This window comes from Tetrao urogallus (genome assembly GCF_951394365.1).
Source record: "Tetrao urogallus genome assembly, chromosome: 3".
NCBI lineage: Eukaryota > Metazoa > Chordata > Aves > Galliformes > Phasianidae > Tetrao > Tetrao urogallus.
The window spans coordinates 68620125-68640117 of record NC_136815.1 but is presented as its reverse complement, the minus strand read 5'-3'; the positions used below and the strand labels follow the sequence as shown (position 1 = coordinate 68640117).

General features: G+C 35.8%; 1 protein-coding gene across 1 annotated transcript in view; it reads left to right on the top strand.

Annotated features, from left to right (window-relative positions):
• SEMA5A (semaphorin 5A) overlaps positions 1-19993 on the top strand; it is a gene marked incomplete at both ends in the record, with an annotated part of 216220 nt that overhangs the window by 108374 nt on the left and 87853 nt on the right. The gene's annotated exons all lie outside the window — the stretch shown is intronic.

Below are 19993 nucleotides of genomic sequence, written 5' to 3'. Positions count from 1 at the left end.
TGGATCAATCATTTGAATCACTTAAATCATGACTTACTGATGAAAATTGTGTATCTGTAACTTGTAACTTATCAAGAGCCTAAGAAGAATTCGCATTGTGGTTCGATATATGATTTAATTTTCCCCTGAAAACAGGATACCATGCTTTTCAGAGATTATTGCATCTTTTTAGACTGAAGAAATTTTAGAATAATGTAGTTCATTTTTATGAGGCAGTGTTTCTTGTCTAATTATCCTATTAGGTAAAGTTTTTTTCCATATTACTTTGTGAAAGTTGGGCATTAATATGAAAGCTTTCAATAGGCTAAAACTTTGTTTGGATTTGTCCAGTTGTAGTCAAAACAACTTGCTGGTTGGTAAAGCATAGCATTTTAAGTGAGATCATGCTTCTTCTAAATGCTGTTTGTATTGTAGCAGTCTCCTGACAGAAACGGAATTACAGAAACATGTACTTCATTGGTTTTATATTTATCAGTGCATTGTAGGATATTTACATTATAATGGCAACATTGAGTATGAAATAATTTGTCATAATTCTGATGGACTTCAGTTTTCAGATTTCCTCACTGTGTTTTCTTCTGTGTCTTTTTCAGTAAGTGAAGATCTAAACTTTCAAGTTTCATGGTTCATTAATAAATTGTGTTCAATAAAACTTCTAGGTTTTTTTTATGCATCTTTGCTTCTGCTAAGAAGACAGTGCTTGTATGTTCCTTGTTATATATAAGTACCCTAGAGTCTCATTCTTCTCTGTTCCACTGTTTTCAGTCAGTCATGGAAATAGGATACTCTGGTAGCTGAATCTTTAGTCTGGCACTAGTACATGCTTTGATGTAATCAGAAAGTGTATGTTGTATGAATATCAGAAACTGTAAGATGAACAAACATACTAACTATATAATGCTATGAAAGTTTTATTGACAGAATGAATTCTGTTTCGTTTTGAATTCGCCCAGTGGTAGTGATTTGTGTTCGTATTCCTTCTGTGTGCCCCCTCAATTAAGCATAGGAACAAGGCTTTATTTTCCAGTGAGCATTAATACTCACTTCATCTACATCATCTTCCCTTCAATGAACAAGGACAGTACAGCTAGATCAGGTTGCTCAGTGGCCCCCCAGCCAGACCTCAGATGTCTACTTGGCAGGACATCCTCCACATCTCTGGGCAGCTATTTCAGTGTCTCAACACCCTCACTGTAAAAATCTTCTTCCTTATAGCCAATCTCAATCTTCCTTCTTTTAGTTTGAAACCATTTCCTCTTCTATTATAGTAGACTCTGCTCAAGACCCTTTCCCCTTATTTCTTATAACCTCCCTTTAGATACTGAGAGGCCGCTATCAGGTCACCCCAGAGCCTTTTCTTCTCAGAACAGCCCCAGCTCTCTCTCAGCCTGTCCTTGTGGAGTGGTGTCCCATTCCTTGGATTATTTCTGTGGCTTTGCTTTGGACATGTTCTAACAGGTCCATGTCTCTCCTGTACTGAGGACTCCACATGTGGAGGCAGTACTCCAGGCGAGGCATCACCAGCGTGGAGTAGAGTGGCAGGATCACCTCCCTCGCCCTGCTGGCCATGCTTCTTTTGATGCAGTCCAGGATACAGCTGGCTTTCTGGTCTGCAAGGGAACGCTGTTGGCTCATGTCCTGTTTGCCAGCCACCAGTACTCTCAAGTTCTTTTTGGCAGGACTCAATGCTCAGCTTGTATTGATAGTGGGGGTTGCCACAACAGAGGTGCAAGGCCTCAATGTTGGTAGGTTTTCAAGACCATGCAGCAAACCAGTTCTTTTTATAACTAGCTCTTTTTTGACCAGGAGGTTGGACTTAAGCCTGATGCTATCCCTTCCAACCTGAATTGTTCTTTTTCAACTACCATGGTATCAAATTGTTTGGGCTAAATTGAACTACTTGGTGCCAAAAGGGAAATTCATGCAACACCAGGATGCTAGCAATAGGGAGTTTATACCTACTAGCATGAGGCAGGATGGATCCAACCTATACTATGTGAGATGTATTCTGCATAACTTTTGTAATTATAATTCATCACAACATTCTTACAAAATTGTCTTTCAAAATTCACGAAGCTGATTCAGTGGAAAGGTAAACATATAGATTGGTATGAATACAAATGAACATTCTGCTGTCTTTGTTAATCAATGCAAAAATTTCCCTCTTTGAATCAGATGGGCACTAGTTAAGAGAAAATTTTCTTCCTCCATCTCACGTTCACCTGCCCATCCACCTTATCAGAATACAAATATTACAGAGGATAATAACCTTGACAGTATTAACAGTGTAATCTAGTTTCATTAAGCCGTAAATAGGGATAATATTACAAGAGAAGAAACTGTAAGTAAGCATACAAATGCATTAATCTTCTGCGTCAACAGTCTTCATTTCTTAAACCTCTGCCAAGTCATCATTCTGCTGAAGATTTTGATGTGCTGGGATTTAACATCTACTGCTGGTATCAAAAATATATTCTACTGCTTTGGAAACACATCTTAATCTTCTACTGCACTGACTTCTAACAGAGGAAGAAGGGATAGATCAATTCTTGCACATTCTCTTTTACTTAGAACAAGCATAGTGCTGCTAGCTTTAGTCAGGCAGAAACTCCTGGAACATTTTTCAGTGGTTCAGAAAGGAAAATCAAGGACAGTGTGCAAAGGGAAGTTCTGAACTAGCACTCATCTCTCATACCAGACTAAAAGTAAAGCAGAGTAGTGAATGAGCAATATTCTGACAACAATTTAAGTTTAAAAAACTTTGCCTCCTTCCTAATTGGAAGAAGCTTAAAGCAAAGTGTTATTCTGTGTATCACAGTTTGTGTTTGGCTCTTTTCTCCCTTCTTTTTCTTTCTCCATTTTATTTTTTCCTTTCAATTTGCATGCCTAAGTGTCCCATGATTAAAACTTTGCCAAAATACAAAGGTCTCCAAAGCATTTTTCAGAGAACAGGGTACTGAAATGAGAGCAAAATCTTTATAAAGCATATTGGCACTACAGGAAAAAAATAAATAAATAAAAAAACTGTGGAAAAATGTCTGTGTTTTCTCTGAAGGTTGCTGAGTGTGCAGAAGATATGCCCTCTGTTTCCTGTACAGAAATCATATGTGCCCATTGGTAGATCTTGAATATGGTAATTCATAGTTTAGCACTGATAAAATTAAGGTGTGGCGACCTTACAAAGACCTAATGAAATGTGAAGAAATATTTACTGTTGGCTGTGCTGCATATCTCTAAAGAATGGCGTGTTCACTGAACTAAGCCTGAATTTTTATGCCATAAGGACAGGGTTATTTTGAAGTTTAAAGATGACTGGAATAGTTTAGAACAGAAGTTGTACAAGAAGTTCTGGAAGGTGGTATTGTTTACCCCTCTTTAGACTTCAAATTGTACATAGTATTGCAGAGAGTAATGATAAAAGGCAACCCTGGTGAACCACATACAGCAGTAATTATGAAAATGTGGAGACCTTTCATAAAGAAATTTCAAAAGTTTTTTTTTTATAATACAAATGGATGTTTCATACATTTGTCTTCAGTGGGGGAATAACAGGTGGTAAACCTACACAAATGTAACATATTTTTTTGTTATTGCCCTTGCTGATGTTGTAGATTTAACAGAAATTAGTCCTTATCTCATGAAATGATTAATGACGCTCGTTTTGGAAATGCTGTCAGAACAATTTGTATGTCTTTGTTGTGACTTACTAGGTGATTATTGCAAGATTTGATTCTCCTGCTTACAATACTGTCTTTTTTTTTTCTTTTCTTTTTTTTTTTTTTAGGAATTTTTAGGAATGTACCACATAATCTGTTAGGGAACATCCCATTCCATGACTCAATATGTGTGTATTTCTGCTTAAAATTTTTGCATGAAGTATAGCAATTTTCCTGGCAGACTACAGGTTCTGACCAAAGTATGCTTTCATATTTAGTGTGCACTGTGTCATAATGTATATGGTAAGTGTGAAGCTATGAACCTTAAAATTACAAGCAAAGATATATGATTATATAAATTTCAGACATGGTGAAGAGAGGAACAGAGCTTAATTTTTTTTCCAATTGGTGGTGTTTCTGAGTGTTTTATTTCAGGTGTGTTGAGATTGAGAAGTAATCTGCAGATAGTTTGCGTTGAAAGACGCTATAGACATTTTCTCTGAGTTTGAGAAGCATCTTTTTAGCCTAGAAACTACAGTATAAATGCAATAATAATGATGATCAAGTAGTTGTAATTTGAGTAACAATTCAAGTGTGAAAGTGTAGTGGGCTATTTGTATATATTAATACTTTCTAGTTTGAAAACAGAGCAGCAGGAGAAATCAGAGTGCAGATGGATAATGGGGCATATGCACTGCAGCAGGCAATAATCAGAGAGTGTTAAAACTCCTTCTCATCTGTTGTAATAAAAACCACAGTTACTGTGTTTCTTCTGACTTTCCTAGACAATGACATGATATGCTTTTACCCGGTTGTAAAGTTCCACTGCAACATTTCCAAAACTACTTCTCTGTAACTTACCTGTTTGGCCTTTTGCATTATCATTTTAAGAGGATTGAAACATAGACAGCCATCAGTTTCTCCGCCATCTAGAAATGGTGTATCTTGGAAGACACCACTCATAACAGTAACATGATGGTCTTGAACACTATTTAAGAAATTGAGCAGTAAAACATCAAATAAATAACCTTATTCTATGCTCCTTTTACAATGAATGTTAATACTGATGAAGGAAAACTCTATCTGAATTAATACCTTGTTTGTGTTATTAATCTTTCCAGGAAGATTTTTTTCCATTTTACTGCAAAGCTTGAAAAAATATTGCATTGTTATGGCTCTGAGTCTGATAACGTTTAGGCTGGGATTTATGCAGATGTTATTACCAAGAACACTTATAATGTGCTCTTCCCAGAATATTTATATTATTTTCCACATAGAATAAAAAGAAAGAAGGGTAGTGCAAAGCATAGCTGTTTTACTAGGTAATTTAAACACAGAAAAATTGATTCACTTCTGCCTTTCGTATTGTGTCAGCCATACAGGGCAAAGTGGCTTTAAATGTAACAATGTTGGAATGACCATGCTTGAAGTCTAGGCTACAAATGATACTGTCAGGCTCTATAGAATCAAACCTCACATTACAGATGTTCAGGAGTACTGATTTCCCTTGGCTTTTTCACTCTTTGTAGACATCTATCATTCTGCCAGCTCCAGTAAGACGTAAGGAGGTTTCTTAATAAGTAGAAGACTGTAACTAGAATTGGTTAAATTATTCATTGACAGCAACTTATATGTGAGAACAAATTACCCACCACTTATTTGTAGTCAGTTTTTCTTATTATATCAACTCATAAATAGGTCATGATTTTGATTAGTTTGTTGCTTGTGTTTGCTCAGATTGTTTGTATTTTTGACAGCACATTCATGAATTACTTGCTGCAAATAGATGACATTTGTATTCTGTTCCCATGGGACAAATTTAAATAGGAGCAGCCCTTTCTTCTACTCACAGGTTATCAGTTTGTTTTAATGATTGCCCAGCTCCATTAGGTGTAGACTGTAAATAAATGTCTGAAGAACACATAGTGTGGGCACCTCAGTGCTGCCACTGGAAGTCAGAATTGCTTCTGGACTAGGCTGCTACAGGGGCTGGTTTGGTTCTTATCCCAGGGAGGTTCAGCCTTTAACCAACTCTTGCATGAGTATGTAGTTAGTGATCAGGATCCTTACTGAGAAATGTGAGGAGGAAGGGGCTTGGCTCTGTACAACGTTTCAGAAAGGCTTAGGCAACTTGACACATTACTAAGCATTGTAAATATGTGTAGAGTATTCTGCAAGGCTTTTTACTTTGAGAAAGCCTTACATTTAAGGTGGACATGACTAAGAGTGACTAAATGAACCATTGACAGCCAAAGAAGGCTGAAATTTAATCAAAAATGTTCGAACATAAGACTCCTCTTTTACCCTTAAAAGAAGGGAATGCAGGATCACAAGTATGATGATGTTATATGTATGGTATTCAGTGTGCGCTTTGAGTAAAGCAATTAGATGGGATATTCTACTGAACTTCTTCTCACATTTGTGAGCTTCTTCATTCTGCTGCACTTTTCAAAGTAAAACTGAATGAATCCAAATGTTTCAACTAAGCAAATACCAACGCTGTCACTAGCAGTCAACTAGGACTTTTTGTTGTTTGTTTTTACATTTACTCAGCCCCAGTCATACTACCTGGCTAATTTTCCTAAGGTAAAGAATTTCTGAATAAATACATATCTCTCTTTGTTCCATGATACTGAAGAGTGATCATAAGATATAGATAAGTTATTCCCAGAATTGTGGCTTTTCTATGATGTGTCTTGTAATTTTGCAGACAGGTTCACAAAAAGGTAGACTACGCAATGTCTGCATTTTACTGTATCAAGTCACTCATTAAGGGTTAACAGAATCTTTATTTTTTATTTTTCTTACCTCACGAATCTTGGAAATTTGATTCTATAGCTGCACAGCTTCAAAAAGAACAGAATGAACACAACAAATGTAGTGGTAGATCACTTGTCAGGGTTTAAAAAGCTGATTTTTAATTATGGACAATGTCCCAGTTCCTAAGCTGTTATAAAAAGATTATAATATGACTATTTATGGTGTATACCATGGCTATTACTGCTTTAATGTTTTAGAGAAAATCTTCTGGGTAGAGGTTCTCGGTTCACGTCTCTAATTCCAAATTTGTTGCTATCTTTTCTCCATTTACTTCCTAATTTACATTCTATTATTAACAAATGTGTGGCAGCATCAGTCTTCCCTTCACTGTTTCTGAACAAAAGCTGTCCTTTATGCTGAAAATGCTGCTGACATTCCATGTATGTCATACAAGATTTGTACTGAACTTGGCTCCACTGTGATCAGAGACATACAGGCACCATGCAAACTGTAAATGTGTTTGAGTAGAGGAGAATCCTTGACTCACTGTAGTCAGCCAAGTTTATGATGCTTCTGGATTTGTACAGCAGTTAGTTGTCTTTCTGGTGCTTCGGTGAAAGCAGCCACATACAACTCAGTTAAGCAATTAGGCAAGGTTTATAGTGAGCAATTATCTGAGAAACAATTTTCTCCACTTGTGCACGTAAATGCTTCTTTGATCTGGGCACTCGAAAATTTATTCAGTGGGAAAACTATCATATTCATAGCATGTTTTGGGTAGTACAAGATATTTATTATTATGGTGGCACAATGGGAAAGCAATAAAAAGTAATAGGAGCAGTAAGCACTCCCTGTCCAGCCAGCTCCAATCAGAGTTAACACATCTCAACTTTAGAAGGCTGGCGATGATCCAGAGTCTGTATTCCATAGTAATTTTATCTTTTGTGTGTAGCGTGACATTCTTCATTGCTGCTCTGTGTCAGATAGTAAGCCTTAAATCATAACAACCATTTCATCTTGCAACTAATAACTATGTTTATTGTCTCTTCTACTATTTTAGCAAGAGGTTACACATTTCTTTAGTGAGACTTATCTTTACTATCTGATAAGTCCAGTCCTGCCTACTGATTAAATATTTTAGCAGGTCTCTCCTAAACTAGAATGCTTTCTGTTCCTGAGAAGAAGCTCCTGGGAATTTAACATAGACTTTGTTTATTTGTTTAATTATTTATTAATTTATTATTTTTTAATTTTCATTTTGAATTACTTTATTCGATAGCAGCCCTATATTTCTTTTTCTTTTCAGAATCCAGCATAACAAAGCTAGACATCTCTTGGCAGGTGTAATGTTTCTCATTCAGAACCAATAGAGTATGTATGGCTTCTGCCATCTTTTTCTTGGGGCTTCAAGTTTTGTGTCATTTTTAGTAAAAGTAAAGTTGGATAGTGAAAACAAGAATGGCTGTCAACACAGCATATTGTCAAATGGACCTTCTCTAGTATATGTTATTCACTTCTCAACTGTTGATATTGGATCTATTTGGCTGTAATCTAACTGGCTTTAAGGAGTAAAATGTTTTTATATCTGTGAGCAAAAAACTGTTGCCAATCATACTTCAACCACCTAAGAAAAATCCTGTACCTCAACTCTAGCCTGGTTGGTCCCGATTTGATTTTGTCTGGACACACAAACTAGGTACGCTTTAAGAACAACCTGAAGTACATCCCAAAGGAATAATGTGCTGCACATAAGTTAATGTGCATATAGGCAGGATCTGTTTGATTCAAATATAGTAATTATGATCAAAGGCAATAACAATGTAAATTTTATTTTGGCTGCAGGCTTGATGCACCAGCATAGTCTTGGTATTTTTTCTATTTCATTTTGAACCTGGCATTGCTTTTCTGAGCCGGAAAAATGTGTCTTTTTGCATGCCAGCTTCATGTGAGATTGTCCTGGCCCTGTGAGGATGCTGTCTTCATTTGTCATGTAAATCTTGCATTACTGGGTAATTTTTATAGACAGAGTTTGTATAAATTAAATGCAAATGTGGAATGACATGATCACTTGGTATGATCAATGACTTTATTCTTGGTGTTGTCATGAATTGTGCTTCTGCTCTGTACTGTATACTTGAGATTTGCTGATGTTTCCACGGAGGAGAGGGAATACAGGGCATTAGAGCTAAACCTGAAATTGTTCTCAATCATGTTTTGCCAGCTTTCTGTTCCCCAGCACTTTAAAGCCTTGTGTTATGCTGTTGTTTGAATCAGATCCTCTCTACAGGAACAGTATTTCTTAAACCAATGTTAGTATCTTTGTTAGTATTGCTATGTGTTAGAATGCTCACATTTGAATGTTTCTTGAGGAGATATAAACAGTGATACATGGTATAGGGACATGATTGAGTAGCTGTGCTTTGAGCTAACCTGTTACGTTTCCCTACGATTTTCAAGTTTAGTGAACATGGCAACATGACAGAGAAAATCCTGTGATCCTGGTGACAGCACCACTCATATGGGGTATGAAGAGCTGAGGTTTAATTATTCTTGGAGTTCAAAGTCATCTGTTCTGTCTCCTTGTTGAATTCTTAATCTAGAAGAGAATAGGCTGCCGTGGGTGGGGATGAGGCCTCCTGCTGGTGGTTTCATCTGCAGGCAGATGCATGGTTCATCTGGCCCAAGAGGAGCACTACATCCTACAAGCCAAATAGGTCCAGAATTCATCTGCAGAAGTGATTCACTGCTTTCATTCACCAATGTAAGGACTATTAAAATGTTTTTCTGATGCCTTTTTAAATAAGCAGAAAGTGCTCCCTGAAACTCCTTAAGGATATGAAAGGCACCTTTTTCTTGCACAGCTTAAAATCACATCAGAAGCTTCTGACGGTAAAGGAGAAGTGCTTTTCATATGCTCAGTATATATTGCTTATCTCTCTCCCTCCTGTTCCTAGCACTTCGATACTCTTTCTCACTGATGCATGGTAACACAACTCTTAGAGACTTCATGATTTTTCTTAGCTGCAGCTGAAACTTTTCTATTTTAGTTCAGCTATCTTCTGTACGTCGAAGGAGAATGATGAGATGAATGTGTGTCGCTGGTTTTGATTTTGTCAGCAAATCAGGTCAATATGGAGGAAAACAATATAACAAAAGAGGTTTGAAATCTTCAGTGGGAAAAGGTACTTGTTAAAATATTTGCAGTGAGCTCTTTATAGTTGAATAAAATGGTTTTACAGAAAAATGAAATTTCAAGTGTTCATTTTTTTTCCTTTTAGGTAGTGTTACTGTTCTGAATACCAATTTCACACATGAAGACTTAAGAGAAAGAAAGCTACCAGTTAAACCCAGAATTCACGAGTTCTCCAAATTAATCCATAAGAACATTTTCTTTAGTGACACTTTTATCATTGAAAATTAATAAAATGATCTTGCAAGTAAAAGATCATGAAAAGTTACTGCTTCATAAAGTTTTAGAATAGCTAATGCTTTATGTTGTATAAATAAAAGTAATGCAGCAGATAGACTGAAATCTTAGTTAGTAATTGGATTTGCATCCACGGTAGCCTGCAAAGGACCTATACCTGCAATAGTTTTTCTTATAAGTATTCTAAACTCATGTTTTACTTTTGAGTAAACTGAGTACATGATCTGTTATAGATGGTTTCAGCTCCTCTAAATCAGACAAAGTTTTACAAACTTGCATCTTATCTCTGTCACATCTTTGTCAAGCTGAACATCTCTTGTAAGACTGAAAATGAAACAGCAATAGTAAATGAAGGTGTGACAATGAACTTGGTTCATGAAAAATACATACATTTTGAGATCATTGAAAGTACTTAGTTTCTTTTTTTCATACAAGGTAGAACATCTGTTTTAGTATTAGAGAGGATAAAAATTTGTCACAAGTGTGTATGAGCTCTAGCAAGATGAGAAAAGGGATGATTTGGTTTGATATTCTTTTTCCATATGCAGGAAACAGACCTAAATGATGTGGAGGTCTGACAGGTGTTTTCTTGCTTGTTATGGGTTCCTGCTTGAGCTTCTAAAAGGACCAAGGGGAAGCAGAAAAAGAATTAAGTTTTAGCGGTTAATGACTTCAAGCATGTAGATGCAGTTGTTCAAAAATGCATGCTGCTTTGGTTTAGCTTATAGTTGCTTTACATTTTAGTCTCAAATAGATCTGAAATTCTCATTAGAATGCAAATTGTCTATTTATGTGGAAAATTTTGAATGAGTTTTACTGGAGCTGCATTTAAATTCCAGTTTGACAGGAGACATGAAATGGCCACCAGAAGATGTTACATAAATTATATTATTTTCTAAAATGTAATACATTTTTGAATCACAGGCAACACCTCTAGCAGAAACCTTAATAACACCAATTTACATTCTGTTGTACTTTGAGGAGTGGTGGAAGTTTCCTGTATAAAAGCAAATGTTTAACACTTTGCACCGTGATTAATGGAAGAAGCTTTTGCTGATTCAACTGCAAATTCAATGATGTTTTTGATACATTATAATACATGGAAATTAAGTCTGCAGGGAATAGAGGTGTTCTAAAGAATGCATTATGTTTAAAAAGCTTTCTCTGGAAAATAGTAAAGAAAATATGTCCTGATTTCCTTTGATAGTTACCTTCCAAATGTGCTGTATTTGAAGATTGAAAGTAAATTCATATAGTATGTTTAGGTAGGAGACTGAGCTTCAGTAATCATGTAACCTTACAGTTTTCTAGAATGTGTGTTGTATGTATATTATTTTGTCTTCATTTAATTCTAGGGCAGTGGTTGTCATTAATTGCACATTCTTTATCTCCTTCCAAACACATGGCTTTGTTTGAACAAAGTTCCTGACTTTGGAATAACTTGTATCTAGATCAGTGCTTTTTAATCAAAAGAGTCATTGAGGCAGTTATTCTATATCCTATGTAGAAAGGATAGTACATAAATATTCCCTTCATAAATTCATTTTAAATCTTGACGTAGAGTCATCAGAAACTACTGTAGTTACAGAGGTACAAGTGAATTTATCTTGGAATAGCCACTAGCACATTAAGAAGCTTCTCTTATTAATCATTTCAGAAGGTATTCAAATAGGTTCTGACTTAAATTGTACCTTTCAGCTTCTAAATAGCTGGGAAATGAATTAAATTGCCTCTCCCACATAAAGACTGGGACGTGAAGTGGACCATTGAAGTTCTTCATTGACAGGCATTATTAACTATGTATCTCATTTCAGCTTTAAATCAAATTAATTGCCAGTTGTGAGGAAGTGCATCAATATTTATTTGAAACGTAACAGCATAGTGAGAATAAGAAGGAGGAACAAAGAAGATAAATCTAAAATATTGTCTGCTCGTTTTTTCTAGATTCTTCCATACCTGCTGTTGTTACATCTAAGAACTAAAACAAAATAAAAGCCAACAAACATAAATACAAAAATCTGATTGTAGTAAAAAGAGAGTTTTTATCCAGTGAAGAACATTTTAACATAGTCTTCATTTTACTTTTGCTGCTTCAAAAATTCTCTTCAAAGACAAAGCCAAACTTTTCCTATTTCCTAACTCGTATACTAAGCTAGAGGATTTGTTCTTTGGAACTATTACACATTAAATAATGTGTGATAGAATTCTTTTTATATAATGTATAATGTAGCTTTTTACTAAAATATATTAGAATGATATATATATATACAATTTTTACACTTCTTTTTTTCTCTCTAGTTGTCTCGAGAATGGACAACTGACTGTACGATTGGAAGGTTATGAGTTGTGTGTAAGAGGAAATTGACAATTTTGATTGATTATTTATGGAAAGTGCTATTCCTCGAATTTGAGAATCTTTGCTTCCCTGCTAATTTTTGTTAACTCTTTATTCTTAAGAAATCAACAGAACAACGTTTGTGCCTGTAATTTTCCTGAAAGCTCTTACAACCTAAAATGTTGTGCTCTAATGCTACCAAGTATATATAGATTATTATTACTCTAGCAAAAATGTGTAAATAAACTCTGAAATCCAAAGCCATTTGAAATGTGGCATGATGAAGAGAATGATTGGATTTAAATTCTGAAATTGTGTGTGTATATATACATGTATACATGCAACATGCATACCAGCCTTTGCATTTGTTTCTGGAGTAGGCCCAGAACTTGAAAGGACTTGGTTTTCTGTGTATTTCCTATGGGGCCAAAAACTGCAAACTTATTTTTTGCTGTTTTCCATATGCTCTCCTGTGTGACCTACTGTATGTAGGGAACCTGTTTCAGCAGGAGGATTGGACTTGATGATCTCCAACCCCCTACGATTCTGTGATTCTGTGATTCTCAATGGTTTGTGTGTATATTCTACAAGTAACACAAACTACTCAGTATTCACTTTTGTTCCAGGAGATTTTTAATGGTATTCATACTAGCTTTTATAGGACCAAGCCTATCACATGGATTACTGTCACTTAAGTTAATTAAATTTACTGAAACTTAATTAGATGTCCAAGCACAGTGATTTATGTGCTTTCTAGATTGTTTGCATAACGTTTTCTCCAACAGAAGTTAGTCTCTTGTGATGATGTGATGGATTAAGGAAACCTAAGTTAAGCTTTTCTGCAAGTAAATTATGGTGCAGAGAATAACCAACATTCCATTTAGCCAATCTAGTGCTTAAAAACAAATTTCCATATTAAGAGTAGAGAACAGCTTACAATGTTTCATAGGGAATTGCAACAAAATTCTTCCATTTTGTGTGTTTCCAAATACTTCATATCTTAGAAGCTTTTGTTATATAGTTAGCTAATTGATTCTGTAATGAATTAAATTTTTAATGCACACATTTCTGTTAATATCCACTATCAACTTATCATCATCCTGATGAGTTCCAATAGCAAGGCAATCACAGTACTTTAATGTTAAACTTCTTATTTTGCCTATCACAGTTTTTATTTTCTATTAAGACTCAAAGCAGAACATCTTCACATCTTTAATCTCTATTTTAGATTCACTGAGTATTCTATAAACATATTGCCATACATACTTCATAATATCAATCAATATTTTAAAAATAGAGAAAAATAAATCACTCTGACCAGATTGTTAAAACATGGGTGAAATTTGTGTCTTGATAAGGCAAAGGAGTTCCATATTCAGTGTTTGAAGTTTACTTTTTTTCATCTGAAGTTAGGATGAGAAGTAAATAAGAAACATTTAAAAATATGACATTTTCAGTACTATTCAGCAAATTAAGTGAGGAAATTTAAAATCAAACTGTATTCTTTTTGTTTTCTGTATCAACGTAGAGCCAATAAATTTGCCAATAACATTTTTAATTTTTAAAGTGGAAGGATTTAAGTTCAGTCTTTCATACGTGCTTTAGCCTACATTGTGATAAATCCTGTTCCTGTAATTCAAGTACTCATGCATACATCAGAAATTTGGAGGTGAAAGATACTTTCAGTAACAGAGAATGATTATGTGCTCTTATCTTCAAATATACCCATACTTTAAATCAAATTGTACCTCTTCCCCATATGCCCCCATGTGGGAAAACAGATTATAATGAAGGTTTTAGTTATCTATGTTCTACTGATAATTTAAGTAATTTTAAAGTTATTTTTAGAAACAGCAAAAAAAAAGCAGGCTTTGAATGCTCTCATATTCTGTGTACCATATGCATCTTTTTTTGATTTCACACAGACTGATTAATCCTAAGGCCTGGGCTTTTCCCTTCCAGCAAAACCAGCTGTTTTAGGCATTAGCTGTTCCTGTCTCTTTTTTCTGTGTTGAGCATTATGCAACCTAATACTTCCTGTCTTTGGAATACATTTCTGCAATTAAAAAAGTGCATGTTCTGCTTTGCTTTCTTTGAATCCAATGGTGAAAGAAAATAACTCTGATATATAAATATATTTAATTTAATTTAATTTTTTTTTTTTTTTTTTTTTTTTTGCAGAAGCCTTGTGCTTTCTTTGGTTCTGTACTATTATGTGATACTTACATCAATTTTACATTTATTATCTCAGCTTTTTCTTCTGAAAGACCTCTACCTTGAAGACAGCCTTAAAACGTTCTGTTTGTTTCTATGTTTCTGTGATGTTCAAGTAATACGAATACACAATGAACACAAACACAGTTCATGTGTTTGCTCATATGAATACTATTTAAAAGAAATGGAGCATTCACAGACCTTTTTTCTTTCATTTCAACAGTCCTAACACTGTCTGAATATTTTTATTTTCCCACTAGAAAAATAATTTGAATAGTAAAATGGAACGCAAAAGCATTCTACAATAAACAAAATCAAAGTAGTTGATAAATATAATTTTCTGAAATGCATTTCAAATTACACTACTTGAAGTTATATGTTATTTGCATTCATTTCAACTATGCTTAAAATATACTCTCTTAAATATGCTTCAAGTGATTTTAAACTTCAGTTTAAAACAAACAAAAAAAGATTATTATGTTGACAGATTTTTAAAATGTGTAAATTATACTGCTTTTGTATGTATCATGAGAGTGAAGTGTATTTCTTGCACTGATTGTACCTTATTCAGTTATGAATGTGGCATAAATACAGAAAATAGCTTTCATTTCCATTTTTGGTCTTGTGTTGACTGCCCTCTCTTAAGTTATAGATAGGTAGAACATTTTACTTTTATAATGATAACTGCTCATATAAGTATTTATTCTTCTCCAGAAAGAAGTTGCTCCAGCCTCTTTCAGTGCATTTACTTCTGTCAGGAGAGTCCAGAAATCACAAGTTTATTAGTTTGTAGCATTTTCCATTTGTTTTGTGTGTTCATATTATACTATCCTTTGAAGGTGTCACCATTGATATGATTTCAGGCATGCTCTTGCAGTGCTGTCCATTGCTGCCTGAGCTTTATGCCTTTTACAGTTTAAACTTTTAGAGATCATACTTCTTCGATTTTGTTCCACTGTCATTTTTGTTCTAAATGAATTTTGGGGTCAGGCTCTTTTTAGTAGTGTTCAGGGACGGAATAAGTGGCAACAGGCAAAAGCTAGAACACAGCAAGTTCCATACAAACTTGTGGAAGAACTTCTTTATTATGAGGCGAGAGAGCACTGGGACAGGGTGCCTAGAGAGGCTGTGGAGTTTCCTCTGGAGATACTCAAGGCCCACCTGAACACCTTCCTGTGTGACCCACAGTAGGGAACCTACTTTATCAGGAGGGTTGGACTAGATGATCTCCAGAGGACCCTTCCAACACTTACAATTCTGTGATTGTGTGACACTATAGCCTCCAAACTTGTTCTCTACAAGAACAGGTTTTCCATCCAGTTCTTCATAGTCTCCTATGCATTACATCATATTTCTTTCCTCTTCATCTTCTCTTACACTGATTAGATTTCTAAAATGCAGTTGCTGATTTTGCAGATCTCTTAAGAAGTATTACAGTACAAGTTAACATAGCATGTTATTTACGCTTTGTGTCCAATAGAATTATCTTTCGCTACTCCTCTGTACACTCAGTCATCCTTAAACTAAGGCTGACAGGTGTCTGGATTTATTCCAGCATGTCTTGCTTATTTTCAGGATCTGAAGATGTCATTCATTAGGATTCTTAAATTGGAGTTGGAGTCAGTGTTGACATCTGTGATGAAATTGATACTTTCACAGTTTGTGTGGCAAAAAAGTCTCATCCATTAGGGAGGTCTGTGTTTACTATTCTTCTTAGTTATTTCTGGGTAGAAGTGGTCAGTTATTGTGATTGTAAAGAAAGATTTGCTTGAAAGATTTTGACAGGTCTGAAAATCTCCATGCCCCAAAGCTATGTTCAACAACCATTTCTATCCCTACTTCTGTCTTCATTTCTTATTTCAACTGTGGTGTGAAAATGGCTGAACAGACAATACGTTTGAGGATGGAGCTGTTGCAACTTCTTTAGGAAACCTGCTATCTGTGGTATAGGATAGACACAAAATATTGCACGCTGTCATAGAACTGAAAATGCTGGAGCAAAGTAACTGACTTTTGAAAGTGCTTTTGAAAGTACTGGTGTAACAGATTATTTTATGCCGGGATAAGAATGCCTGTGTACCAGGCTTTGTTAGCTGTGATAGCAAGTGTTTACATGTTTAAATGGTTTGGGGAGATTGATAGCTATATTCCCTCCCTAGGAACCATAATATGATCAACACAGCTGCCAATCCAGGGAATCTGTGTCTCACTCAAAGTTGCAGAATAGAAACAGATAATCACCCTGTTTCGGGCTTCTAGATGGTCCATGCAAAATCAGAGACATAGGCAGAGGAACTTAAGAGATAGATTTTAGAAGATCAGAAGTAGGAAAGTCCTCTGAGGCAGAGATAAATAAGATTTTATTCCTTTTTTTCTGAATAGACATATGACTCAGATTACTGCTGGAGTGGATTGTTTCTTCGAAATAATCTGTGGGATCTCTGACACTGCTCCTTCTCTTGAAATCTAGAAAATTAGGACTTTCATCACTTCTGTATGAGTACTGAATCTATTAGAAGACAAATGGTACATGAATGATTTTGCAGTTGCTGAAAGAAAGCAGAAGCAAATGGCAGGAACGGGCACATTACACCTAGATAAAAAGGAAAGAGCAATCACAGCTGTGGTGGGGAAGTTATTGGTGCTGCAATTCTCAAAAGTAAGAATATTTCATTTGGTTTTAGGCTAGTGTGCTGCTATAATCATGTTCTCTGAGCCACAGATCTGAACTTAAAAATGAATTGCCTTTCTGCAAGCAAAGTTGCTGAGGAGAAAAACACAAAATATTTGATTTTTATGATATTCTCTTATCAAAGTTCTGCACTGCTAAATTCAAGATCAATGGGAGAAGGAACTCTCCAGTGCTGTGGTGTTTTTTGTTGTTGTTCTTCTTTGTTGTTGTTTTGTTTTTCCCCTCTTTTGTCTTTGGGGAGGTGTCATCAAGTGACTTGGCCTTAAGTGCCAAGCCTGGCACTGAAGCAGGAGGGAGCATCAGACTGCATAAGAAGTATATACTGAATGCTGAGTTGATTTTTGACACAACTCATGAAAAAGGTGGCAGGCCAAGTGCAATGTATCACAAGTCATGCTGAACCTGTTAACTGCCAGTTAGACAAGTGACAGAGTTGTACTAACTGATCTATGAAGTGATACCAACTCATTCACATGTCTAAAAAGATCTCATTTCTTTTCTTCCTCTTACTACATTTTTTCCAGTTATTGTGCTACAAAAACTCTTATGCATTTCACTTGATGACTAACACAGTAACTGATTCTATTTTGGCTTTTTTTTATGGATAGTTCTCAGATTGCATTTTGACCTTGAAACTTGTAATTATATTTGAATGTTCATCCAACAAACATCAACAGAAGCAAAGCTTGTTAAACTGTTTGGTTGCACTGGTAGTCTCTCAGTTGTGAGGCAAACCTGATTTTTGGCAGTGGTTTTATTATTTTGTTAATATGTCTCTCCTTTAGGATGTGTAGAAAAAAAAAAAGTGATATGCTGAAGGAACTGGGCTTGTTCAGCATGGAAAAGAGAAGGCTGCAGGGAGACTTCATTGCAGCCTTCCAGTATTTAAAGGGAGCTTATAAACCTGAGGGAAATCAACTTTTTACATGAGTGGATCGTGACAGGACAAGGGAGGATGGTTTTAAACAAAAGGGAGATTTAGATTAGATGTCGAGGGAATTTTTTTACAGAGAGTGGTGAGGTTCTGGAACGGGTTACCCAGAGAAGTTGTGAATTACCTGTTGCTGGAGGTGTTTAAGGCCAGGTTAGATGGCACCCTGGGCAATGAGATCTAGTACTTGATCTAGCAGTTGGCAACGCTGCCTGCAGCAGGGGAGTTGGAACTTGGTGATCCTTGAGTTCCCTTCAAACTGAAGCCGTTTTACAATTCTCTGATGATCAAAACTAGAATTTTATTTTTATTTTTTCATAGAAGAGGAGGGATTTATTTTAGATTATAGGAGAAAACTTTTTACTCAGAGGGTGGTGTGGCAATGGCACAGGCTGCCCAGAGAACCTGTGGATGCCCCAACCCTGGAGGTGTTCGTGGCCAGGTTGGATGGAGTCCTGGCCATGGCAGGGAGTTGGAATGAGATTGTATTTAAGGTCCCGTCCAGCACAAACTGTTCTGTTATTTAATGGGAGGTATTTTTTGTGTTGTAGGTTTTTTTAAACAAATTCTTACATTCAGTGAATCCCTACAAGCTTATTTATACCAGTATTAGAAAGAAACTTAAATGCTTACATGAAATGATTTTTACTCAAAATTGAGAAGTTAATCAGAAGACTTAAACAGGCAGTTATGATTTTACACTCCAAATCTTGCTATGGAAGCAATGCATTTTATATACTGAACTAAACATTAGTTGTGAGTGTAATTAGTCTTGACTTCCTAATAAAATTCATCCATATTATCCAATTATTAAAGATTCATTAACAATATGGTTAAAATTTTAGACATAATCTTTATCCAAACTCCCTCTGCTATTTTGTGTTGTACTCCCCTTTCCAGTACTCCTGCAGTTCTTAGGATTAACTTCAGTTTTCATCAGGAATGGATGATTTTACTGGTAAATGCCACCTTGGTTTCTCCAACTCCTCTTTAGTTTTGGAGTCTACTGTAGGCTAGCCTTTTGCATTTTCTTAAGTCTGTGTGCTAGTGGTTCCCTCCCATGTGCCAGGCCCCACATGGGCTCTTCAGGCTGCCTTCCCCACTGTTCCTAGCAGGGCTGTCTGCCTGTCCTGCCAGGAGGCAGGGGGCTGTAGCTGTCACTGCCGTGTCCTGTTGCCACCAAGTCAGGGCCAGGTCCATCCTTAGGCCTTCTGCCGCCATCTGTCTGCCTTGCCTCTTGCCTTCTGCCGCTTGTGGCAAAATCCTTATTTATGGGTTGCAGAACAGAGCATCCTGAACATTTGTCTTGCAGGTGTTATCTACTCACATAAACCATTTTGTTCTTTAGAGACCCTAAGTGAATAAGACTTACTCTCTGCTGGATCTTTAATGTTTAGTATTGCTGGCACGTAAAAGATTGCATAATTTTTAGTCAGGGCACTAGCTAAAATATTTATCAGTGTAAGAACATGGTCCTTGGTGTTCAGAACAAATGTTCTTTGATATTTTTAAATTCCTTATAAACTTTGCATGAATGAATCAGAAATCTCATCAGTGATCTGATGCTGGCCCGTGATACTTAGCTGCCTTTGACAAGAAATCACAATAAGAGTGAAGAGCAAATGATAAAAAACAATAGTTTTAAAATACTCAGTCTTAAAATAGTCTGGGGGCAATGATAAGAGTTTATTTTTTTGTAAGCTGCTTTCAAATGATAGTGTACTACAATCTGGTAAATAGAAATCAGAAGCTCTTGCTTTGAATGTGTTTTGTGAATGTGCATGTATAATAGCCAAACTTTGAACACTTGTTTTTCAAGGGACTTCTGGTGGAAAGTCTGTCCTGCACTGATGAAATTATTTGTTACTGTCTTACACTACACAGAGAATGTAATAGTTGTTTTCATGTTCTTTTCATTGTACTGTAAGCTGTTTAGGAAATACAGTGAAAAATGCAGATTTTGAGCCTCTATAGAAAA